Source organism: Indicator indicator, chromosome 33 (genome assembly GCF_027791375.1).
Source record: "Indicator indicator isolate 239-I01 chromosome 33, UM_Iind_1.1, whole genome shotgun sequence".
NCBI classification, from domain to species: Eukaryota; Metazoa; Chordata; class Aves; order Piciformes; family Indicatoridae; genus Indicator; species Indicator indicator.
Genome location: NC_072042.1, coordinates 4,145,261 through 4,170,688, shown reverse-complemented (window position 1 = coordinate 4,170,688; position 25,428 = coordinate 4,145,261).

Here is a 25,428-nt window from a genome sequence, read left to right as displayed (position 1 = left end):
GGAGTCTCTGTGCCACCTACACTCTGGGTGACCCTGCTCTGGCAGTGGGGTTGGACTCCATGATTTTCAGAAGCCCTTTCCATCCTGTGACTCTGTGAACACTGAGGACAGCACCAGCCAGGAGTCTCTGTGCCACCTACACTCTGGGTGACCCTGCTCTGGCAGTGGGGTTGGACTCCATGATTTTCAGAAGCCCTTTCCATCCTGTGACTCTGTGAACACTGAGGACAGCACCAGCCAGGAGTCTCTGTGACACCTGTGCTCTGCGTGACCCTGATCTGGCAGTGGGGTTGGACTCTATAGTTTCCAGAGGTCCCTTCCAACCCCTTTCATTCCATGATTCTGTTTTTTATTACTTCCTTTGAGGAACCTGGGATGACTTCTCAGGCAGTTCTGACCAAAGATGTCACCTGAGGTGTTTGCTCCTTGAGGAGCTGAGCGTGAGACAGATCCTGCTGTGTCCTGTCTGATGAGAGTTAATTGTGCTTGTGCTGGAACAGAAGCAGGCTGAGGGCTGCCTGGCTGCTCCTGCATTGATCAGGGCTGAAGTTTCAAGCCAGTACAATCGAGCTGAACTTCTCAATAAAATGTGAGCCAGGGATGATGGATCAGTCAATGGGAACTGCATTGAGATCTTTCCCTTGACCAAAAAAGCTGAGCTGCTGTGCCCAGAGCAGGACTGGTGCTGCAAAGCTGGAGACACAGGCAGTGGCACAGAGACAGTGAACCTGCCTAATTTACCTCCAATCAATGCCAAAGTGTTTATCTTTGATGAACACAGTTGTTTGGCTTAGTGCTGGGACTTGGCAGCAGCTGTGGTCTGTGTCAGGGAGACGTCTTCCCAAGGCTGTCCTCCCTGCTGGGCTTTGTCTTCCTGCTCTGGGCTTGGGTGAGGACCTCGAGCTGTCAGGCAGTGGCTGTCAGACTGCAGAGCCACAGTGTCACTGCTGAACACAGGACCTGCTCCAGCAGAGCTGTGTGTCAGCAGAGGCTGTGAAAGGGGAATCAGCTCCACAGCTGCCTGAAGGGAGCTTTGGGTTGCTTTTGTCATTGGCAGATGTCTGGAGGGATGCATTTCATTTAATTTGAGAGAACCACAGAATCCCAGCATGCTGGGGGTTGGAAGGGACCTACAGAGATCGTCCAGTCCAACCCCTCTGCTAAAGCAGGGGCACACAGAGCAGCCTGCCCAGGATCTCAACAGCCAGGCAGGTCTTGAAAGTCTCTAGAGAAGGAGACTCCTCCACCTCTCTGGGCAGCCTGCTCCAGGGCTGCAGCACCCTCAGTTTGAAGAAATTTCACCTTTAGCTCAAGTGAAACCTCCTGGGTTCCAGTTTGTGCCCACTGCCCCTTGTCCTGTCCCTGGGCACCACTGACAAGTCTGGCCCCAGCCTGTTGCCCCCCACCCTTTAGCTCTTGCTGAGCATTGGTCAGATCCCTCTGGGGCTGCTTTTCTCTAGGTCAAACAGCCTCAGGGCTCTCAGCCTTTCCTCCTCACAGAGATGCTCCAGAACCCCTCAGCATCTTCATGGTCCTCTATTAGACTCTCTCCAGTACTTCCCTGCCTCTCTTAAACTGGAGAGCCCAGAACTGGACACATTATCATGTCTTTAAAACCAAGAACCATACTGATGCTTGCCCAATGGTTTATTGCCCTGAGGAGCCCTGATGGCAGAGCTCCTGCTGCTCAGGCAGCTCTCTGGTGGGTAAAGCCCTCTGAAGTCTGCTTCTCACCTTCTCACAGACCATCCATCACATTCAGGCTCCAGCAGTGCAGACCTGCCCCCCTCCAGCCTGATTACTTATTGCTTAACAAGTGCATTAGTGCAAATCAAGGGGCATGTTTCAATTACCTAATAGAGGAATTATTGATCCACACTCTTGTTCTGAGCGTCCAAATGTTCCAGCAGGAGAAATATTTGTGTGTGCCCTAAAAACAAACAAACAAACCAACCAAACCAAACCTGAGGAGTGTTTTTTATGTTTCAATTAGACCTTGCTTGGAGATCTGTTGGAGGATCATAGAATGGTAGGGGTTGGAAGGGATCTCTAGAGATCATTGAGTCCAGTCCCAGGCAGGGCACTCTGTCCCTTGGTGTAAAATGCAGCTGAGGGATGTTCCTATTTCCCTTTGATAGAAACCATGGGGCTAATATAGAAACTTCAAACCCATTCCAGGCTCTTCTCAACAATTCTTTTTAAAGCAGCTCAGTTCAGCTGTCAGTCCCTAGCTCCACTTTTAATTAAAATGGGTTTGTAGCTTTCACTGACAAGCAGACATCTACAGTAAGTTTCAAGCTCTAGAGCAATTCTCAGCTTAAGGAGGATGCCAAATAAAATGTCACTTCCAGCTCTCTAGGAGAGCTCTCTCTGTTTAAGAGTAAACAAATTAAGTTGTCACCTGGCAAATGGTTGATAACCTCTTGGTGGGACAAGGAGCTTAGATGAGACATGATAGCAGCTGTCTGTGTATTTCATGCAGCCCCAAAAATGTTGCTAAGAGACTTCATGGTCCTGAAGCACCTTTTTTTTTTTCCCCTCTGCATTGTTTCACAGTCTCACAGTATATCAGAGGTTGGAAGGGACCTCCAGAGATCATCAGGTCCAACCCACCCCCTGCCAGAGCAGGATCACTCAGGGTAGTCTGCACAGGAATGCATCCAGGTGGGGTTGGAAAGTCTGCAGAGAAGGAGACTCCACAACCCCCCTGGGCAGCCTGTTCCAGGGCTCTGTCACCCTCACTGTCAAGAAGTTTCTCCTCATGTTGAGCTGAAATCTTCTATGGTCAAGTTTGAACCCATTGTTCCTTGGCTTATCACTGTGAACCACCCAAAAGAGCCTGGCCCCCTCCTCCTGGCACCCACCTCTCAGCTATTGATAGACATTGATCAGATCCCTCTCAGTCTTCTCTTCTCCAGACTAAACAGCCCCAGGGCTCTCAGCCTCTCTTCACAGGGGACCATGCACCATCACACATTAAGCATGGCAGGGTTTAATGGCCAGGATGATGTTGGGTTGAAGGTTGGACTCCATGATCTTGGAGGCCTTTTCCAACTGAACCAATTCTATGATTCTGTGACAGAGTTTGTTTGTGGTTTGGACTCAAATTTGCAGGGCTGCCCAGCAGTAATAACGCAGCTCCTTCCTTCCCCCAGCTGCTCTCAGTTCAGAACCCTGCAGGAGATTATTCCATACCCTTTTATTGAGCAGAACATCCTCTCCTGAGCTGAGCAGTGCTGTAAATCCATCCAGGTGGGAAGCAGAAAGAGGGGGACAGTGGTTGTATTTTCACTCTCCTGTTTACACTCTGGTTTAATTGGGGGGGAGGGGGGTGTGCTTTTGATTAACTGGAAGAAAAGAAACAAATACAGGAGAAAAAAAAAAAGGAGGGGGGAAAGGTGAGGGGAAAAAAAAGCAAAGTCTGTGTCAATTGAAATTAATTTGTGTGTAGAAATCTGCTCTTGTGCAAAGTTTGGGTGGTTTGTTCTGAACTGGAATGCAGGCAATGGAGTGAGAGAAATCAATTTTCCTACCAGGTCTAATCATGACCAGTGTGAAATTAAATTGTCAGACAGTCCCCCTAATGTGCATGTCTAAGTGCAGGGGGGAGTGTTTGCTGAGGCAATTTGTGGCAACCTGCTTCTTCCCCATCCCCTCCCCCTCTCCCTTTCTCTCCCCTCCCCTCCCCCCCCTTCTGCTGGAACCTGGTTTCCCTTGTTACCAAACCACTCCAGGGCAAACTCCACGTTGACACCAGGCAGGTGCAAAAGTTTCAGGGGAGGGAAGTAAGGCATGAAATAGCAACATCAACTGTTAGGAATCAAGAAGCTGTTCATTATGAGCCAGCCCTAAAAATAGCTGAGGGCTGTATGTGAGGATAGGGCTGTGACTGAAATCAAGCCCTAGACATGATGTCATGGCACAGGGGAGGGGTGCAAAGAGAGATGCAATCAGTTGTTCTATCAATAGACCTCTTGTCCTCTCCAAGGATGGGGCAAGAGGCTGGTTTGGGCTTTTGCTGGCAGGTAGTGGAGGGGTGAGTGGGGCTGGAAGAGCTGCCTTGTGCTGGACCAGGCTCTGCTGCAAGACTGAAGGCAATGGAAACAGCAACAGTGCTGAGACTGAAATCCACAGGGATGGTGGGCTGCAACCACCTCAGAGTCTCCTGGCTGGTGATGTCCTCAGTGCTCACAGGATCACAGGATGGTAGGGGTTGGAAGGGGCTTCTGATAATCATGGAGTCCAACCCCACCGTCAGAGCAGGATCACCTAAAGCAGGAACACCTCCAGGTGGGCCTTGAAAGTCACCAGAGATGGAGATTCCTCTCTGGGCAGTCTGTTTAGATGTTTTACCACCCTCAAAGCAAAAATCCTCCTTATGGTCTGATGGAACTTCCCATGTTCAAGTCTGTGTCCATTACCTCTTGACCTGTCACTGGGGACAACTAAGAAGAGTCTGGCCCCATCTTCCTGACAGCCTCTCTTTAGATATTTGGAAGCATTACTGAGATCCCTCCTCAGCCTCCTCTGCTCCAAGCTCAACAGCCTCAGCTCTCTCAGCCTTCCCTCTCTGCCACCACAAGATGCTTTGCTTTCAAGTGCTCTCTCAGCTGTGAGCCCGGAAGCTGAGTCCAGGGGATGTGCAGAGGGGTGTCCATGAGGCAGATGGGTTTGAGGAGCATCCAAAAGAGTGAAACTGAGCTGCTCTGACACCACCTTGGTGTTTCCTGGATATCCCTACAGCAGGACCTGTGTTAGGAGGGTCACTGGTCACTGCTCCCTCCTGTATCAGGAGGGTCTCTGGTCCCTCCACTCTTAGGAGGGTCTCTGGTCCCTCCTGCATCAGGAAGCTCTCTGGTCCCCCCAGTGTTAGGAGGGTCACTGAGCTCTCTGTGATGTTCCAAGTCCCTCTTTACCCAGATTAAAGGTGCTGAGTAACTTCTCCTGCCGTTGTGCTTGCTGGAAACAGCAGCCTGCAGCACAGCCTCTTTGATCCTCTGCTTCCATCTGGCATTTTATGACTCTTGCTCTGTAGTTGCAGTGTCTAACATTTCTTTCTAACTCCAGAGGTGACATTCTCCCTCTGACCTGCTTCTGGTCCTCTCAGGTCCTTTGATGTTGGTGCAAACACAACATCCCAGCTGGGTGACCATAAGTGGGCTTTGCCTTTCTCCTTCTCCACTGCACTGCAGTGTTTAAGCTTGGTTTAGGCTGGGTTTAAGCACTAATTACTGTAGGTAATAAATGAGGGCAGGTGTGTAAAGTCACCAGATCTTTCTGTGGCCTGGAGAATTTGCCCTGTGACACTTGGGCAGCTTTCTGGCCTTCTCTGAGAGCAGGCTGAGAGGCAGAACTGTGCTTTTGGCACAGTGCAATTAAAAACATCCACTGCCACCCATAAAATTGAACCCCTGTAAAATACAGCTGCTCTGCCCTGCTGGGTTTTGAAAAAGAAATGGTTTTCAGAGCCATGGGTCCAGGTGTGTGTGTTTGTGCCAGACTGGCTCAGGAGGGTTTGTTGCAAGGGCTTGATGAAATGTTTTGGCAGATGTTCCTCTTGGTCTAGGGGATGTTGCTGCAGGGAATGAGAGTCTCTGAGAAAGGCAATCCCATTCCCTCCTGTTCCAAGCACACATCAGGGAACCTCAGTGGACAATGTGTGGGGACAAAATAAAAAAATGAATAAATATAGAGTTCAAACCCACTACAATTGCTGGTTTAAAATCAGGGTGAGAGGATTTCTAGCCCACCCGATGTGAAGGCTGTTTCCACTCCTTCCTTCAAAAGCTTCTCTCTACAGCTAATTGAAAAGAGTTTGGAGTGAGGCAGGTGTTGGCCTCTTCTCCCAAGTGACTAACAACAGGACAAGAGGAAATGGCCTCAGATTGCACCAAGGAAGGGTTAGGTTGGACATTAGGAAGAATTTCTTTGCTGCAAGAGTGGTCAGGGATAGGAAGAGGCTGCCCAGGGAGGTGGTGGAGTCCCCATCCCTGGAGGTGTTCAAGAAATGTGTGGCCATGGGAGATGGTTTAATGGCCATGGTGCTGTTAGGTTGATGGTTGGACTGGATGATCTTAGAGGGCTTGGGCTTTGGCAACCTTAATGATTCTATGATTCCAAGGAATAAGAAGTGCACTGCACTGGAACAGTCAGTGACTTGAGGTCTCCTTCTCAACGTCCTCCTGCAGTTACTCAACTCTGTTGTAGTTCTTCAAACGTTTTTAGATCCTAGAAGAGAAATGTTTTTTTATCACCTCTGATTTCCACAACTGGCTCTGAAAACTAATTAGAAAAGCAGACTGTACCATCTGCTGCCTTGCTATCTGCTCCTGCTGGAACTATGTGTATTTTAAGTTGTGGGGTTTGTTTCTTTTTCTTTGTGGAATTGCTATTGCTTCTCAAACGTCTTCAGGAGAGTTTCTTGTGGAGCTGGATTCTGCTCCTTATGTATCTGCAGCTCTTCTTGGCATAAAGATGACCTGAGAGGAAGGAAGCATAAACCAGAACTTAATCCTTGTCATTCTTTCTGCTCAGAAGTGTCTGGTTTGTATTCCTGGGGCACCTCTTCCTGAAAAACTCTGTAGGGTTTGCAGATAGGAATCATAGAAGTGTTTTGGTTGCAAAAGACCTCTGAGATCATCCCATCCAACCATCAACCTCACACCACCATGGCCATCAAAGCATGCCCTGAGGTGGACAGGAGCTTCCTACCTTGCAAAACATAGAAGCATTGAATTGTTGTGGTTGAAAAAGAGCTCTAAAATCACAGAGTCCAACTCTCAACCTAACACCACCATGGCCACTAAACCCTGTCCCCAAGTGCCATGGCCACACATTGCTTGAACCCCTCCAGGAATGGTGACTCCACTACCTCCCTGGGCAGCCTGTTCCAAACCCTGACCACTCTTTCAGTACATAAATTGTTCCTAATATCTAACCTAAACCTCCCCCCAGGGGCACTAATTCTGCATGGAGTGGAACTTGGACTCCCTCTGTCCCCTCAGCCCTGAGAACAGGAATGAGCCATGGGCTGGGAAGGTGGTGGAGCTGCTCTAAGTCAGCCATGGCTACTGGACTGACCAGAACTGCTGGGGTCTGCCCAGTTTGTCACTCTCCAGAGCAGAGCAGGACTGATGCTTTTGCTATGCTGAGGAGTGTTTGCCAGCTCAGAGTCTGGCAGAGCTCAGTGATGCTCCATGGTAGATCTTTCCCCCTAACATTCTGCTGAGATTTTCTATTACTCATTTTAATATCATTATTATTGTTTATACACCACACAAGTCTCCTTCCCTGCTGTTTCATGCCCTCATTGCATCTGCTTTCTGGAAGAAAGGCTCTACTTGAGAGCAAGATTTTATCTTTAAAAGAAGCTCAGCAATGAAACCTTTTTAGTCCTGGGTTGCATCTGCAGGATGGGTGATGCTTCCCTGAGCCTGAGCTCCCAGCTGCATCCAATTTTGCTTTCCAAGCTGTTGGGGTGGAATTACAACAAGGGGAGGGGAGGAGGAAGCTGGTGCTGACTTTTCAGCAGGGTTTCCCTTCTGAAATGGGCCACTGCCATGTAACTGCCAGCTCTCCCAGAGGAGGGAGGAGAAGATCAAAACTAATAACTCAGACTAGCCATGTCAGAAATGACAAGCTGAAAGCCTAGCCAGGTGTTGTGATGTGCACCTTGCTGGGTTCTCCTCACTTGCAGGAGTATTGACTGTTAACAAGAGAGAAAGTTGAAATGATGGTTATGGGCTAGCTAAAAAAAAAAAAAATCTATACCTGTGATGGATGCTGTTCCCACTCCCAGATGGCAAACATCTTTAGACCCCAGGCTTCTTTCAAGCTCATGAGATTCCCATCAAGCCAACAAGGGTTATGCCTGCCAAATAGCACATCTCAGATGAGAGCTGCAAGATTCTTACACCACATGAGCTGAGCTGGTTAGATGATGACCTCCTTTTATCCTTCCCTTTGAGGTCCCCTAGGTTGGTGGCAAGAAAGCCATTATCAAGTAGCTGTTCCTTTGCCTTGGCTTTGTGGATATAAATACTGGTCCCTTGTTCCATTTCTCATTTCTTACTTCTTTTCCTGTCCTGCTCAAAAGAACAAAAAGAGTTCTGAGCTTTCTGAGCTTGGAATTTAAGAGGTTTTGCTGGGTGGTGGTGCTGATAGTTTTCTTCCCCTTTTCTTCATCAAAAATAGCTTTTCCTTGCACCTATGGACATGAAGGGGAGGGAGAGAAGATGGAAAGAGCTGGAATGATGGGGAAAGCTGGAGGAGGCCTATCCTCCATGCATGAAGCAGTAACCAAAGTGATTTTATGGTTTGTGCTTTCTGATGGCCATCCCAAACCATCAGCAAGCTCTTGCTGTCTCTCTGCTTAGCCTCCCTTGTTAGCTGAAGGTAGAGGGGAGTGCTGGCTTTCTGCAGCTGGCTGGGAAATGGCTGCTTGCCTGCCTGGTTAATTCCCCTCTCCCCCCTGCCTCTCCAGCTGGCTTTCATTTCCATTTGGAATATAGATGGGACGGGAGGCACACATGACTCCAGGGAGCAGGAGGATTTATGGCCAGCAGACAGTATTTAGTACAGATGTGCAGAGCAGCAACTATCAGTTGCCAGCAAAACCTCTGGAGATATACATCATAGGAGGAAGTTGTCAGCAATTAATTTTCAGAGGGCCAAACTTCACCCATTTTTTAATAGAAGAGGAGTCTGAGGGACCACAGAGAGAATAAATCATTTGGGCTCGTGGGAGTCTCTTAGCTACTTTTCAGAGCAAGTGTTGCTACTTCTTCTCCTTTGCAACAGGTGAAGCATTCATTTCCCAACCACTGAAACAAACACTTTTACATAAGCAAGGCTTAAACCCAAATAAATAACAGCAAAAGTTACTTTTCTTTAGGAGATCCCTTGAATCCATCCCCAAAGATACCAAGCACACAGGTGAAGGTCTGGTTGATCTCATAGGTGATGCTTAGCTGACAGAGTGAGGGGGGCTCCACAGGGAAGAACTTATTTCCTTCTTTTCCACCTCTCCTAGCTATAATTAGTGGATAGTGGAAGGCTGCTGACAGGGCTGGGACTCTTCAAACTTGCTTATGGGTTGGGTTTTTTTCAGGTGGAGTGGGAGAAATGTCATTTCTTTACAGCTTGATTCATCTGCTAGCCCCAGACTTGAGGGAGGAGATTCAGTCTCTTCACTCTAGAGATGGACACAGCATAATTGCAGGACTCGTTTAGTGGTGGTTCCTGGTTGTAGCTGAATCAATAATGTTTTAATGATTCTGTGTTAGGAAAGGATAGATGATGTTCTTTCTGCAGAACCTCCATTCATCAAAGCAGTTCAGCATTTTGCTTACAGTTGTGTTGGGCTGTACAGGAAAGCCAGGCAGGAAAACGAAGGGACAGAGCCAAGGTGTCCAGCTTCACATCTCAGAACAGGTTTAGGTTTAGGATGGATTTTTGGGAACCACTTCTTGCCCCAAAGTGTTGTCAGGGCCTGGACCGGGCTGCCCAGGGCAGTGGTGGAGTATTCCTTCCTGGAGAGGTTTCAGAACAGTGGAGATGTGGTGCTGAGGGCCATGGTTTGGTGGTGACCTTGGCAGTGCTGGGTTAAGGGTTGGACTCAAAGATCTTGAAGGTCTCTTCCATGATTGTCTAAGCCCAGCACTGCTGTGCACTGTTTAAAGGGCACATCAGTGTTTAACACCAGGTCTGTGCTGCCAGACAAACACTAACTCTGTGTGGTAGCTTTGCACTCCTAGTGAAGTTTATCATTGCCACTGAAGTTGACAATTCCTTTCCTTAACAAAAGCTTTCCTGTAATTAAAGAAATCCACACAAATCTTCCTGTGTTCATTATGGTGTTGCTCTGGCAGTGGGGAGTTGAACTAGATAGTCTCCAGAGGTCCCTTCCAGCCCCTAGCATCCTGTGATTCTGTGGTGACAGCTTCAAGCATTTCTCCCCCCACTTTTGCATCACTCTGCTTCCAAAGTGCAAAAGGCAGTGGGTGGTGAAAGCTTCTGGAAGTCAGCAGCAGCCAGTTCCCTGCCATCAGCAGAGCTGCTCTGCCTTCCCCCAGGTGAGGCAGTGGACTGGAAAGCTGAGGAGATAAAGAACTTGAGCAGAGTCATTGGAGAAAAATTCCACTCTGACATATTTCTCTTTATTACCCTTTCCTCCACAGCCAAGATGGGATTAGTGATATTTCCATTTGTCTGCTTTATGTATTTTGTTTTCCCTTCCTCTGAAAAATGATTACAGAGTGAAAAGTTTGTCAGGGCTTGGAGTTCTGCAAAGCTCTCCCTCCATTTAATATCCTACTGTGGAGTGTGAGCAGGCATCTAGAAAAGCACTATTTGATGAAACTTTGGTTTTAACACCAGAAAATGGTTATTTTGGCTTGTTGGGGAGTGTAGGACACAGAGCTCTGTGGAAAAGGCAGTAGTTTTGTTTGTCAAATGTCTGGAGACTTAAAAACCAAGGAAGCAGTAATCATAGAATCATAGAATGGTCTGGGTTAGAAGGGAACTTAAAGATCATCCAGTTCCAAACTCCCTGCCATGGGCAGGGACACCTCCCACTAGCTCAGGTTGCTCAAGACCTCATCCAACCTGTCCTTGAACATTTCCAGGGAGGGAACATCCACAACCTCCCTGAGAAACCTGTTCTAGTGTCTCACCACCCTCAAAGAATTTCTTCCTAACCTCCAGTCTAAATCTTCTTTCTAATCTGCAGTCTAAATGTTTCCACTATCCAGTCTAAATCTACTGTGTCCAGCTCTGGAGCCCTCAATAGAGGAAGGACATGGAGCAGGTCCAGAGAAGAGCCACAAAAAACAATCAGGGGGTTGAAAGTCCTCTGCTGTGAGGACAGGCTGAGGGAGCTGGGGGTGTTCAGCCTGGAGAAGAGAAGGCTCCAAGGAGACCTAATTACAGCCTGCCAGTACCTGAAGGAGAAGGATGGAGAGAGGCTGTTTGCAAAAGCAGGAACAGGGCAAGGGGCAATGGTTTCAAACTAGAGAAGAGCAGATTTAGATTGGATGTGAGGAACAAGTTCTGAACTGAGAGGGCAGTTGAAAACTGCAACAGGTCACCCAGGGAGGTGGTTGAGGTCCCTTCCCTGGAGATATTCAATGCCAGGCTCAACGAGGCTCTGAGCAACCTGATCTAGTGGAGGATATCCCTGCTGACTGCAGAGGGTTTGCACTAGATGACCTTTGGAGGTCCCTTCCAACCCAAGCCATTCTATGATTCTCTGCTTCTACCTTCTGCTAAGGAGGAAGGGTAAGGAAAGAGAAGGTTTGCTCCAGCTGGTTCTTTTCTAACCATTAGAAATTCCACTGTGAAGGAGAAAAGCAAAAGGAACAAGCACAGTGTCCTTGGATCAAACACAACACAAGTCAGATGAGCTGAGATCTGTCAGAGCTTGAGGCCCAGCAGAGCCAGATTCAAAGGGGTCTGGCATGAAATGGCTCTCTTGATTTTATCATCCTCTCTGTAGAGTCTCTCAAGGCCTTGATCTAATTGAAGGGGTTTGTTCCGACACCTGCTGCAATCACAGCTAAATACTTTTCATGTAAAATCAATGCCAGTAATGAAGCCTGTGCTGTGCTTGTCTCCACACTCTCTCTCTAGCACTGGTCTCCACTTGCTCCCAGTTGAGAGAGACCCTTCTGCTCCACCACTCCTTTCACCTGCAGCATCTTCCTGCAGCTGCCTCCAGGTGATGTCTAGCCTGAAAACTTGTGGGGTTTTCCTCCTTCCCCATTTCAGCCTTCCTCCTCCCCTGCTCACTGGTCTCATTATCATATCAATCAATGGCCTGCAATCATATCAGGGTATCTGCCACTGCCACTACCCGAAGGGGGCTGCAAGGAAGCTGGGGAGGGACTTTTTACAAGGGCTGGGAGTGATAGGATGAGGGGAAATGGATTGAAGCTGGGAGAGGGGAGATTGAGGCTGGAGATTAGGAAGAAATTCTTGAGAGTGAGGGTGGTGAGACACTGGAAGAGGTTGTGGATGTCTCCTTCCTGGAGTTGTTCAAGACCAGGTTGAATGAAGCCTTGAGCAACCCAGGCTGGTGGGAGGGTGTGCCTGCCCACGGCACAATGTTTGGTACTTGAAGATCCTTTAAGATCCTTTCCAACCCAAACCATTTCATGATCTTCTGGCTCAAAAATAAGAGAAGGAATCCCATTAGGTCCTGCCACTTCCATCAGCTGCATGACACCATCATGGGTCCTTCTGGAGTGTGACACCATCATGGGTCCTCCTGGAGTGTGACACCATCATGGGTCCTGCTGGAGCTCCCAGAGGTGGAGGCATGAGCACTGATGGATGTTGAATCTTCTTCTTCAGGACTGTGCAGGTCTGTTGAAAGCAAAGGTAGATAGTCTTGTCTCCCTCTGTGTCACTGAGTACTGATGGATGATCCCCTCTTCCTTAAAATTAAGTAACCTCTGCAAAGATTGATCATGCCTCGAGCCTCAGTCCTTCCTGGTACGACAGTTTATTCTCTCTCACACAGAATATCTCCTTTCCTGCAAGCCACTGACCTTCTGGGTTCTGTGCTGTGCTGCACTCAGTGTGTGCAGCAGGATGCTAACAGATGACTCAAACTCTTTGCAGGTGTTTGCTGGTTTGCAACCAAAAGAGCAGGGGAAGATGTGCTGCTGAAATAGGTGATGCTGTGTGCTCCAGAAATGCTGCAGCCAGCTCCCCTCAGAGACCCTGCAGCCAGCTCCCCTCAGAAACCCTGCAGCCAGCTCCTCTCAGAAACCCTGCAGCCAGCTCCTCTCAGAGACCCTGCAGCCAGCTCCTCTCAGAAACCCTGCAGCCAGCTCCCCTCAGAGACCCTGCAGCCAGCTCCCCTCAGAAACCCTGCAGAGAGCTCCCCTCACAAAACCTGCAGCCAGCTCCTCTCAGAAACCCTGCAGCCAGCTCCCCTCAGAAACCCTGCAGCCAGCTCCCCTCAGAGACCCTGCAGCCAGCTCCCCTCAGAGACCCTGCAGAGAGCTCCCCTCACAAAACCTGCAGCCAGCTCCCCTCAGAAACCCTGCAGCCAGCTCCCCTCAGAGACCCTGCAGCCAGCTCCCCTCAGAAACCCTGCAGAGAGCTCCCCTCACAAAACCTGCAGCCAGCTCCTCTCAGAAACCCTGCAGCCAGCTCCTCTCAGAAACCCTGCAGCCAGCTCCCCTCAGTGCAGCCAGCTCCTCTCAGAGACCCTGCAGCCAGCTCCTCTCAGAAACCCCAGAGGCTTGAAGCAGAGGCAGGACCTGGAAGCAAAGCCCAGCACAGTTATTAAATGGAGTCAGCAGCAAGGCTTTGTAAATGCAAATCTGTTTGCTGGTGCTGTGGTTGGAGCTGAGTCAAAGGAGAGGGAGGGTTTATTTGGTTATTTTGCTCATTTTGCAAAACATTATTACATTAACCCGCCACTCCTGCACCCTCATCCTACCATGGCATTTATGCACGAGAGGGGCTGTGCTCTGAAAGGAACATCAGCCTGAAGAATGCTCCATGATGATGGAAAGGCTTCTGTTTATCCTGCCTTTTTGGAATAAGAGCTTATTTTTTGGCTTTAGAGGCGAAGGCGCCCTAGTTTGGATCCAAAATGTAATCTGAGCCTTCATCTACACATTTCAGGTCCTTTATTGAGGGCTGAAAGTACTCAACTGGAGCTCTGGGAGTCGTTTTTGTATGTGTATGTACAGAGAATATGCTTCCAGTGGGTGGGGGGGAGTCATTCAAGAAGCAGGAGACTTCATTTCTTCCTCTTTAATGTGCTTTGAGGTACAGCCTCTGACTGCACCAGCGTCTGCTGGGGCTCAGACTCCTCATCTCTGAGTGCCAACACTGCCTGTGCTCCACCAGAGGCTGCTGGGAGGTGTCCCTGCCCATGGCAGCATGTTTGGAACTGGATGATCTTTAAGGTCTTTTCCAGCCCAAACCATTCCATGATTTTCTGGCTCCAAACCAAGAGGAGGGATCCCGTTAGATCCTGCCACTTCCATCAGCTGCATGACACCATCATGGGTCCTCCTGGAGCATGACACCATCATAGGTCCTTCTGGAGTATGACACCATCATAGGTCCTCCTGGAGCATGACACCATCATGGGTCCTTATGGAGTATGACACCATCATGGGTCCTTATGGAGCATGACACCATCATGGGTCCTTCTGGAGTATGACACCATCATAGGTCCTTCTGGAGTATGACACCATCATGGGTCCTCCTGGAGCATGACAACATCATGGGTCCTTCTGGAGCATGACACCATCATAGGTCCTTCTGGAGCATGACACCATCATGGGTCCTTCTGGAATGTGACACCATCATAGGTCCTTCTGGAGTATGACACCATCATGGGTCCTTCTGGAGTATGACACCATCATAGGTCCTCCTGGAGCATGACACCATCATGGGTCCTTATGGAGCATGACACCATCATGGGTCCTTCTGGAGTATGACACCATCATAGGTCCTTCTGGAGTATGACACCATCATGGGTCCTCCTGGAGCATGACACCATCATGGGTCCTTCTGGAGCATGACACCATCATAGGTCCTTCTGGAGCATGACACCATCATGGGTCCTTCTGGAATGTGACACCATCATAGGTCCTTCTGGAGCATGACAACATCATAGGTCCTTCTGGAGTATGACACCATCATGGGTCCTTCTGGAGCATGACACCATCATGGGTCCTTCTGGAGCATGACAACATCATAGGTCCTTCTGGAGTATGACACCATCATAGGTCCTTCTGGAGTATGACACCATCATGGGTCCTTATGGAGCATGACACCATCATGGGTCCTTCTGGAGCATGACACCATCATGGGTCCTTCTGGAGCTCCCAGAGGTGGAGGCATGAGCACTGATGGATGTTGAATCTTCTTCTTCAGGGCTGTGCAGGTCTGTTGGAAGCAAAGGTAGATAGTCTGGTCTCCCTCTGTGTCACTGAGTGCTGATGGATGATCCCCTCTTCCTTAAAATGAAGAAGAACTGGTGCTGAGAGGCTTTTTCTTCATTAGCCCCAGTCCTCATCCCCTCTCCAGCCTTGTTAAACCCAAGAGGCAGGAGGAAACTAGTCCAGTCTGAAGTGATACCTCAAACTATCCTAACCAGGCTTGCAGGTGATCCCACCAGAGAAACCTCACACTGCCCCTTTGCCTTTCAGGCTCTGCACACTGACCTGCCTGCAGTTCTATTTCTGGGTTCTTTCTCCAGTCCACACATTTTGGGTTGCTTTTGTTTGGGTTTTTTGGGGGTTTAGTTTTGTTTTGTTTTTTTTTTTGCTTGCTTGCTTTTGATTAAACCTCATCACCTGCAAAATCCCAGGGAAGAACTTGCAGCTCTTTAATTTGATTTTATTATTATTATTATTAATCATTATTATTATTATTATCATGAAGCTACAGCTGATATGACAAGCTTCCAGAAGCTTTTGCTAAATGCCCCTTGTTTGCAGGCAGTGCTCTTCTGAAGGAAAGACCTCTTCCTGCCACAAGGGGTTGGGGTAGGGAAGAAAGCTTCACCTGGGTTTGATGACCCTTCTGACCTGTCTGTGTTGTAAAGCTTGTGGTGAGCAGGGAAGGCAATAAAATGCTCACTGATGTGGAGCCTGCATAGCTGTGGGGGGGGTTGTCTCTTTTTTTTTTTATTAAACTCTAGTTGTTATCCATCACCTTGGCAGAAAAAGGCAGAGGAAGAAGATTCTTCATAGAGAGCAAGCAATTCTTCTTGGACCTGAGGAAATGAATTATTTTGCATCCCAGAACTGAACCTTGTAACTCAGCCTAATTGGCAGGAGAAATCCCACAGCAGCAATCACAGGGTCCCTTACTGGTTCCTCTAGCACTCTGCTGTGGGAAGGTTGGAAAAACAGCCTCCTGTTCTTGTTGGCAAAAGGTTAAATGAATCAGGCCAGCCTGTAGAGTAAAGCTCAACCATAAATAAGTTCTTCTCTTGAAATGTTAAGTGTTGGATGGGGACAGGCAAGTTCCATGGCACCCCTTTGGCTGGGGTTGTGTTTTACAGCTTGTGAGAGCTGGAAGGGTTTGAGACACTTTGTTCTGCTCCCAGTCTGCCAGTACCTCACTGTGTGACCTTAACAGGACGTGGATTAATCTTGTCCTGCCCCCCCAATATGCTGTTAAAATAACTCATGCACTGCATCAGACACTGTTTGCAGCTTCAATGGAGGAAACCCCTCCTCCAGCAACATCTTGTAGCATGGGGCTTGCTTCCCACGCTGTGCTTCTTGGTCCCCAGGGTTTTCTCACCCTCTATGCAGCCCAGTAACAGCAAACCTCCCCCAAAACGACTGGTGTGAGTGACTCCCATTATCCCTGGCCACCTTAATGGTCCCTGGTCCATCCTCATCCTGGAGGAGTTTGTGTAGCTCCATCAGACCCAGCTGTGGAGGTTCCTCTTCCAGCAGAGCTCAGCCCACGTCGGCTTTCTGCCACGCAGGAGCTGAGTGTTTACCCAGGAGCTGCTGCTGACATTCTGTCTCCCAGGCCCTCTGAAGCAGTCTGCCTCTAGCAACTTGATATATTAAGATACTTTTTTTTTCCTATCTGCTTCTAATTTCTGCCTATTTATCTCCCAGGTGGAGTCTCCAGTGACAAGCTGAGCAGAGCAATGCATCTGTAAAGACGAACATCTCCACCACCCTGCCACGTTCCTGCTCAGCGCTGGCTCCAGCTGAGGTTCCAGCAGAGGCTGGGAGGAGGGGATGGATAAAACAGAGTTGTGCTGAAAGGCAGCCTCCAGAACCCAGGGATGGGACAGTACAAGTCAAGGAAAATGGCAAAGCAAGAGATCACTGATGTCTGAGGCACCTCCATCCCACTACTGCCACTGGGAAGAGCAGAGGATGAGGGATGGCTGAGGACACTGCGCCAGTGTAATGCTCAGGTAGGAAAGCTCAGGAGGTGTCCTCAGCTGGATCAAGCTGGCCTCAGTTTTTAGAGTAGTTTTTAAAGGATGGGGATCTGAGCTGTTATAGAATCACAGAATCATTAATGTTGGAAAAGCCCCCAACCATCACCCCAACACCACCATGGCCGTTAAACCATGTCCCAAAAGCTCCATGTCCACATTGAACACCTCCAGGGATGGTGTCTCCACCACCTGTTCCAATGCCTGGCCACTCTTTCAGTAAAGAAAATGTTCCCAATATCCAATCTAAAACCTAATCTGCTGGTCATTAAGGTCTTCAAGCTCATCTGTTTTGCTCCACTTGAGTTTCCTGGCTGGCAACACACACCTGATGTGTGCAGGAGACTTAAGCACACACTTGGGATTAAGCATATCAATAAATGTTTGACAGAAATACATCTTGAGTAGCCAAGGGTCAGTTCAGATTTTCCTGGGCCTTTATCCATGTATATCATTATATTTTCGTATGGAGAATGCTGGTTCAAGGAAGTTGTCGTCTTCGTGGAAAGATTGGAGTCCTGGCCAAAGGCCTAAGTCTGTTAGTGTGAAGCCACCAGAATTCCAGAGAGAATTTAAACAGAAGGGTGGGTTGGAGTTGGAGGTGTTGAATTTCTTTTTCTGTGCCTTCTGACAAGAGAACAAAAACCATGGTCATGAACTCCACAGGTAGTGGTTTGAAGGCAGGGTAGCTCCTCTTAAATGAGTCAGTTATGGACTGTTAAGATTTAGGGAATGACCTCAAAGACAAAACCTCCCAGATTTGTTTGCTGTTTCATGGGCAGAGTCAAGAGCCACTGTGGCTATCTGGAGCTGGGAGAACCTGAGGAGCATTTGGATGGGGAGAGCTGGCTTGGCACGGGAATGCCCTGGTTGTCTTCTGTGGTGACAGTGACTGAGGAATGGAAAGAACCTCTGGGAATGGTGAGCAAATGGGTGAAGGTTCAAGTCCTGCCTGGACTCTTTCCCAATGTCAGCTATTTCTAGTGGTAGGTGAGGAAAGGAGGCTGCATGCTGCTTGTCCAGGCTGACATCAGAGTGGATATGACACAATCCTTCTGTGATGATGGCATGAGAGCATGCAGATGTTCAGATGTCAGAGGATGTGAGCAGCTGCAGGAGGCTGATGCTGGAGCTCAGGCTGGCCTGACAGATGTGTCCGGTTCCAGCAGCCAGCTGCATCCCTGCAGACAGATGTGCTCTCTGCTTTCATCAGGGCCAAGGTTACAGCCCTCAGGCAGGAGATGCTCTTTGGGCTGTAGGGCCTGGAAGCATCCCCAGAGGTGCTACAAGGTTGTATTTGTGGTGATCCCTGAGGGGAGGGTGCTTTAGGTGTAGCACACTTGGCCAGCTTGGGACCAGAAGGATTTATCCTCACCAGAAGCACCATGGCTGCTTCTCCTCTTGCTCCCCTGTCTGCTGCTATTGAACAAACCTTGGGTTGGAGGCAGAAAATCCTGCCCTGGGGTTTGTTTGTGCTCTGTAAAACCCAGCACCAGGGGATTCTTCCTTCGTTTGCTTTCAAAGACCTGGCTTCACCTTCCCCTTGACTCTGGGATGCCAATTAAGTAGCTTGAAGCAGGGAGGGCTGTGGATGATATTGATTAGGGCTCTAATTGCTTATCTCTCCAAGCTGGCTGAGGGAAATGGGCTCTGTGGAGATGCACTGAGTTGAAAAGAGAGGTGGCTGCCTGCCACTGGGATGGAAACCTCCATTGTGCTCCACACAGGGGCTGCAGGGATGGGTTTGAGCTACTGTTTCTCACTAGTGCCAGCTTTGTCTTACTGCTGTTGTCTCTGCCAACCTGGTTCCTGCTAGTGAGGCCCTACAGCCAAGGGGGAAGGGGCAGGGAAGGGCAGTCCACTGCAGGGACTGTGCTGTTCTGAGCCCCCCCCCAAGCAGTCAGTGCTCTGGGAGGCTGTGCTGGTTAGGGGCCAGACAGATCGTCACTTGCCCCGAAAGGGACAAAAGAATGAGACTCACACAAACGGATTGGAGAGTGATGGAAAGTTTAAATGGAAAAGCAATTGGTGAAGCTACAGAGAACTACAAGCTACAAAGCATAGTGACAAAGAGTATCCCAAAGCGTACAGAACCCCTCACAGAATTCCCAAAGCTTCCCAATCCTTCCCTTCTTCCCACCTGAGGGTAAACCCAAACCCCCCAGGGTTCTTTCTTCCCCCTCCCGCTGCTAGGCAAGTCTCAGGCTGGCCAGGTCTGAGACTGCCCCCCCCCCCTCCATTCTCCTCCTGGCATTAGGCCTAGACAGGCCTAAGAGGCCTTGAGGATACTCCCCCGGCATTACCCGATAAGAGAGGACATCTCCCAGGGGAGCAGAGAGGGAAGAAAGAGGAAGAGAATGACTTTGCAGATGGCCTTATAGGGTGAAGGATTTATGGGTAGAAATACGTCGTTTCCTGTGTCCACCCCTGTGGGTGGGCACCCAGGACACCAGAGGTGTATCTCATGTAGCAGTGGCAGGGGGCACCCAGCCTAAACTGCCACAGAGGCCACATTGTGTACAGAGGCTAGAAATTAATTTCCCTCCAACCATTCCCTAGCTTCATGAATTCTGGGGCTAAACCACAGCCCTCAACACCACATCCCTGCCTCTTTTAGACCCCTCCAGGGACAGGGATTCAACCACCTCCCTGGGCAGCCTGTTCCAGCTTTTGAGAAGCATTTCAGGGAAGAAGCTTTTTCTAATGCCCAACCTAACCCTCCCCTGGTGCAGCTTGAGGCCATTTCCTCTCATCCTGTCACTTGTTCCTTGGGAGAAGAGCCCAAGCCCCACCTGGCTCCAGTCTCCTTTCAGGGCTGAGGTCTCCCCTCAGCCTCCTTTTCTCCAGGCTGAACACCCCCAGCTCCCTCAGCTGCTCCTCCCCAGCCCTGTTCTCCAGACCCTTCCCCAGCTTCATTGCCCTTCTCTGGACCAGCTCCAGCCCCTCAATGTCCTTCTCAGAGCGAGGGGCACAAAAGCTCAGGGTGCAGAAATACCTTCAAGGGAGCTGTGAGGAGCAGTGCAGGTACCTCAGGCTTGAAGGCAGTCAAGCTGTTTTTTGGTACCTTTTTGGCTTTCAGATCAGATCTGCATATTTATGCCCTATCTCCACGCACACTTAATCCCCAGTTGCAGTGGGACACGAGAGCTGCCTGCTGTTGCAAACCCCTTCTCTGTGCAATTTCCTGTTGTTAATGCAGCTCTCAGCCCCTGGTTTCTATTCCAGTCAAATCACACCAGTTGTCTTTTCTGAGGTCATTGTGCTGCTGCTCCAAACACCCTCCCCTGCCTCTCAAAGCTGATGAATAAAGAGCTCTCTAAGGAGAGAGCTGAACCAAGGTGCCACGGCCAAGTGAGCATGGACCTGGAGGGGCATTGCCATCACCTGATTAGCTGCCAGTCTGCTGCTCTGAGCACAACCACTCTTGGCCTCAGACACATCTGACTTTATTTACTTATTCTTCATTCCTAGGCAGCCCTTAGAAAGCCCCACTCAGGGTTAGCACAAGATGAAGTTCAGTTTTCAGCAGGCAAAAGGCCCAAATGAAAACCTAATTATTCAGCCTGTTGGGTTTGATGGGGAAGGAGTGTAGGGGACTGCCAGATCCTAGCACAGTCTCATGCAACAGAGCATTCTGCAGCTCCATTTAATGTCAGAAAAGGATTTTGAACACATCCTCACTGATTTTATGAGGCCCACAAGAAGGCTGCAGAGGAACTGTTTGCAAAGGCTTGCAGTGATAATGGGTGACAACGGTTTGAAATGACACAAGAGGAGATTTAGATTGGATGTGAGGAATAAATTCTGCACCATGAGGGTGGGGGAGCACTGCAACAGGTTGCCCAGGGTGATGGTTGAGGTTCCATCCCTTGAGATATTCAAGGTCAGGCTCAACAAGGATCTGAGCAACCTGCTCTAGTGGAGGATGTCCTTGCTCAGTGCAGGGGGGGTGGACTGGGTGAGCTTTGGAGGTCCCTTCCAACCCAACCCATTCTGTGATTCAGGTCATGCTTTCATGGCCATGGTGGTCAGGGTGATGGTTGGATTTGATGATCTTAGAAGTCTGTGACTCTGTGAAGCAGACCAACACTGGGAACCCAGAGCAACAGCCAGCATATCTTGGAGAGTTTTAGGTGTCACAACTTCTCACTTCTGTGTTTCCTAGCAAAATGGACATCCTGGAAGCCTCTGTCAGCACAAATGCCACATCAGCTGGAAACAGTTTTCTTCAGTTTTCATTTTCAGCCATGGTGTGAGATTAATCAGGCCACCAGCAGACATGAGGGGATGGGACCTGGTTAGAGGACTCACCTCAGCCTGGCATAAGGCTTAGGCAGTCATGGAATCATGGAGTGTTTTGGGTTGAAAGGTACCTTTCAAGGTCATCTAGTCCAACCCCTTGCAGTGAGCAGGGACATCCTCCACTAGATCAGTTTGCTCAGAACCCTGTTGAGCCTGACCTTGAATATCAGGGACATCTTCAGCTAGAGCAGGTTGCTCAGAACCCCATCCAACCTGACTGGAATGGTTCCAGGGATGCCAAGAGGTGAACCTCTCTCATGTTTCTGGTGTTGAGTTTGGATTTTAGCTCTTCTCTTCCAAACCTGGTCATGCAGGGATGTAGCTACCCCCTGAATTCTTTCTGGCATCCCTTCCCTTACCTTGGTACCCCACTGGCAGCCTTCCTGAAGTCTGGATGAGCAGAGCAGATTGCCCATCTGCCATCCCAGTGCTGTACTGGTAGATGTAGGTTTGGAAATATTTCCTCGTGAGTGGTGGTAGCACATAGGAACAGGAATAAAAAGCTAGGACTGAGGGCTGTGAGTGTTCTCCTGAAAACAAACAAACAAAACCCTGCAACAAGAAGCCCCCAAGGGATTCCTGCTGGAATGAACTAAAATCCAGAGTGTTGAAGGCCCTGCAGCAAGGTGAGCTGTGGGGAAGGGCTGAGTGGTGAGGCTGCATCAGCCAGGGCTGGGAGCTGGGAGAGGGAGAGGCTCCAGTTGAGAACTTTTCAGATCCTGCTTGCTCCTGGAAGTGCAGGTGGAGTTTCTGGGCTCCTTCCAAGTGCACTCACACTTGTAGGGCTATTGAGGGACTGGAGCTAGGTAGGAGAGATTGTAGCATCCTTTTAGAATGCAGTTATCTGTGGTCTGGGGGGAGGATGCTCTGGCTCCCTTTGCCTCTCTCCTGCTGGTTCAGGCAAGGGTGGGATGGATCAAGAGAGGATGGAAGAGGTGAGCTGAGGAAAGGCTGCTTTACTCAGGAGCTGCTGTTCCTCAGAGGTACAAACACAGACATTAGAGACAGAGGGGCAAAGCTTGGAAGTGGAGAAAATGAGCTTGTGGGCAGTGATAGAAAAAAAACTTCCTGCTTGTCTTATAAGCAAGCAAAATCTGGAGTGGCAGAGGTGGCTCAGTGCTGCAGAGCTGCCTCTGACAATAAAACATTGAAGTGTCCACGTAGGGAGCAGCAAGTTTGTGTTCCTGAGTCTCTCTGATAAGTAGCAGTACATTGTGCCTCATCCAAGTTCAAAGGGAAGCTGTTACTCTTCTGAAGAGCTCATCCCACTTTGCAGTCTTTTCATTCCAGTTTCTCTGAGTCTCAGAGTGAGAGGAGAGGTCAGGCCACCTGGGCTGGTGCTGCAGAGGATCTGGGAGCATCCCTGGCCAGCTCAATCCAGTGATGTGTGTTTGAATGTGCTGGAAGAAATCCCCTGAGGAGGTCCTATCAGTGAAGGGAACAGAATGGAGACCTCATGAGGTTAAAAATAGCTCCTCACAGTCACCAAGTCTGTGTCACCTGGCAGGAAAGAGGGTCCTGGCCCTTCCCCAAGCTCACAGCTTCTGTTGCTGCCTGCCAGGCTGGAAGGAGTAGCCCCTTTGCTCATTTTGACCTCATTGCTGTCTACAACTACCTGGAGGGAGGTTGAAGCCAGGTGGGGGTTGGGCTCTTCTCCCAGGCAAGCAGCAGCAGAAGGAGGGGACACAGTCTCAAGCTGTGCCAGGGGAGGTCTAGGCTGGGTGTTAGGAGGAAGTTCTTCACAGAGAGAGATTTGCAATTGGGATGTGCTGCCCAGGGAGGTGGTGGAGTTGCCATCCCTGGAGATGTTCAAGAGAAGCCTGGATGAGGCACTCAGTGCCATGGTCTGGTTGATTGGATAGGGCTGGGTGCTAGGTTGGACTGGATGAGCTTGGAGGTCTCTTCCAAGCTTGTTGATTCTATGATTCTATGATTCTTTTTTGCCTCTCTGCTGGCACAGCAAAATTATGAATCTCACCTAGGTGTGTCCTGAAGGAGCCCACAGGAAAGCTGGGAAGGGACTTTTGACAAGGGTAAGGAGTGACAGGATGAGAGGGAATGGACTGAAGCTTGAGGAAGGCAGATTTAGACTGGAGATTAGAAAGCAATTCTTTATGGTGAGGCTGGTGAGACACTGGAACAGGTTGCCCAGGGAGGTTGTGGATGTCCCCCCCTGGAGGTCTTCAAGGCCAGGTTGGATGAGGTCTTAAGCCAGCTGGGCTAGGGGAAGATGTCCCTGCCCATGGCATGGGAATTGGAACTGGATGATCTTTAAGCTCCCTGCTGGAGCAGGCTGCCCAAAGCGGTGATGGAGTCTCCATCTCTGGGGAGGATCCAAACCCACCTGGACATGCTCCTGAGTGACCTTCTCCAGGTGAACCTGCCTTGGCAGGGGGGGTAGGACTCAGTGATCTCCAGAGGCCCCATCCAACTCTTCCCATGCTGTGATTCTGTGATGTGGGGTCAGAGGTTGGGTTTTTCACACTGACACCCCAGTGTGTGTGGGGTGGGCACCCAGTGGGGTGGGCAGTGAGGAATTGCACTGTGTGGTGTGGCAGTGAGAGACCCCCACAGGGATCCACCTCACCCCTTGCCCAGCTCAACATCCATCTCCTGCATGAATAAGTGAGGTTTAATTTGATTGCCATGACCACGCTCTTGTGCTTGGTGCAATCAGAGGTAGCAGCACCAAGCACAGCAGGAAGGATTCCCAGCTTGGTACCAGGAAAGGATGGCACAGCAGAGGGATGGTAGCAGGTCTGTGCCAGCCCCTGTCTGGAGCATGCTGTGGTTCTGTCTGCAGCACCATCAGCACCAGAGGATTTCCTGCTGCAAAGCTGAAGAAGCAGAATTGCTGCACGTAGAGCAGGAGCTGATGAAGCTCAGCACCCTCTCTTCTTGTTTCACGTTTAATTAGCTGGTGTGGGAAGGATGAATTGGATAGAACAAGGAAGCAGGAGGGAGAAGGAAGATTAATCTATGTCTGGCCTTGCTGTTCCTTCCTCCTTGTGATCTTGAAAAGCAAGGAGATGATGTGTCCTTTGAAGTGCAAAGTACTCCCCATCCTTCTCCCCAAATGGTCTCACTCCTCCTCCTCCTCCTCTTCCTGGCCTCAGCCCAGCTGCTTTCTGCAGAGTGCTGCTGGTGGCTGAGGTGCTGAGTTCCTTGTGGGGGGGCTGCAAAGGAGGGTTGTGAAGCAGGATTTCAGTCTGGCTTTTCTAAGCACCCTCAAAGCTATGTGCCTGTCCAGACAGCCCTGAAATGTTGGGGTGCTTAGACTGGGATTAGGAATTTGGGGTTACTGCTGCAGGAGGAAGGGTTTGGGCTGTGAGGGGCATGGGCTGCAGGAAGGTGCAGGACAGAGGGCAGGGGTGGGCACTGCTGCTCAGGGAGGGGACAGGATGCATTGGATTCTGGAAAGTCCTGCTGCTGCCTGGGGTCCCACCAGGATCTGAGGTCTTACAAAGAGCAGCTCAAGACCCCAAGCTCATGTTTGCAAAGCAAGTGAGCTGAGCTCCTCCTGAGCTGCTTGCTTGGGGGGTCTTCAACAGCTCTGTTCAATTTTTCAGGAAACTCTTTCAGAACAACAACTCAGGGATGTTGGGCAGCAAGAGAGGGTTGTGGTGGCATGGTGGAGTGAGCAGCCTTTCCCCAGGACCTGTGTTCTCCCCTACTCACAGTAATTGAAGTGTATTAATATTAATACATTCTCTGGAGCTCTGCTGATGGGAGGGAGGGGGAGAGATGCTTCTTCCAAAATCGTCTTAAACTGATGCAGAAGGTATGAATAAATCTCTCAGAGATTATAGCCCCTGGAAAGCTCCTGTGAATATCCCAAAGACATCCTCAGTGCTACAGGAGGTTTGACTGAATTACAACTTCGAGGCAACTCCAAAGCAAAACTGATTAATTCTTTTCTTTTTTTCACTGTCTTCTTGTAGCTTTTGAAAGCTCTAAAGCTTTTCAATAATTAGAAATCCCCTTGTCCTGTCTGTCAGTGGTTCTCATGGCATGGTCCTGTCTGTAAGTTCTCATTGGCATGGTCCTGTCTGTAAGGAGTTCTCACTGACATGGTCCTGTCTGTAAGGAGCTCTCACTGCCATGGTCCTGTCTGTAAGGAGCTCTCATTGACATGGTCCTGTCTGTAAGTTCTCAGTGCCATGGTCCTGTCTGTAAGGAGC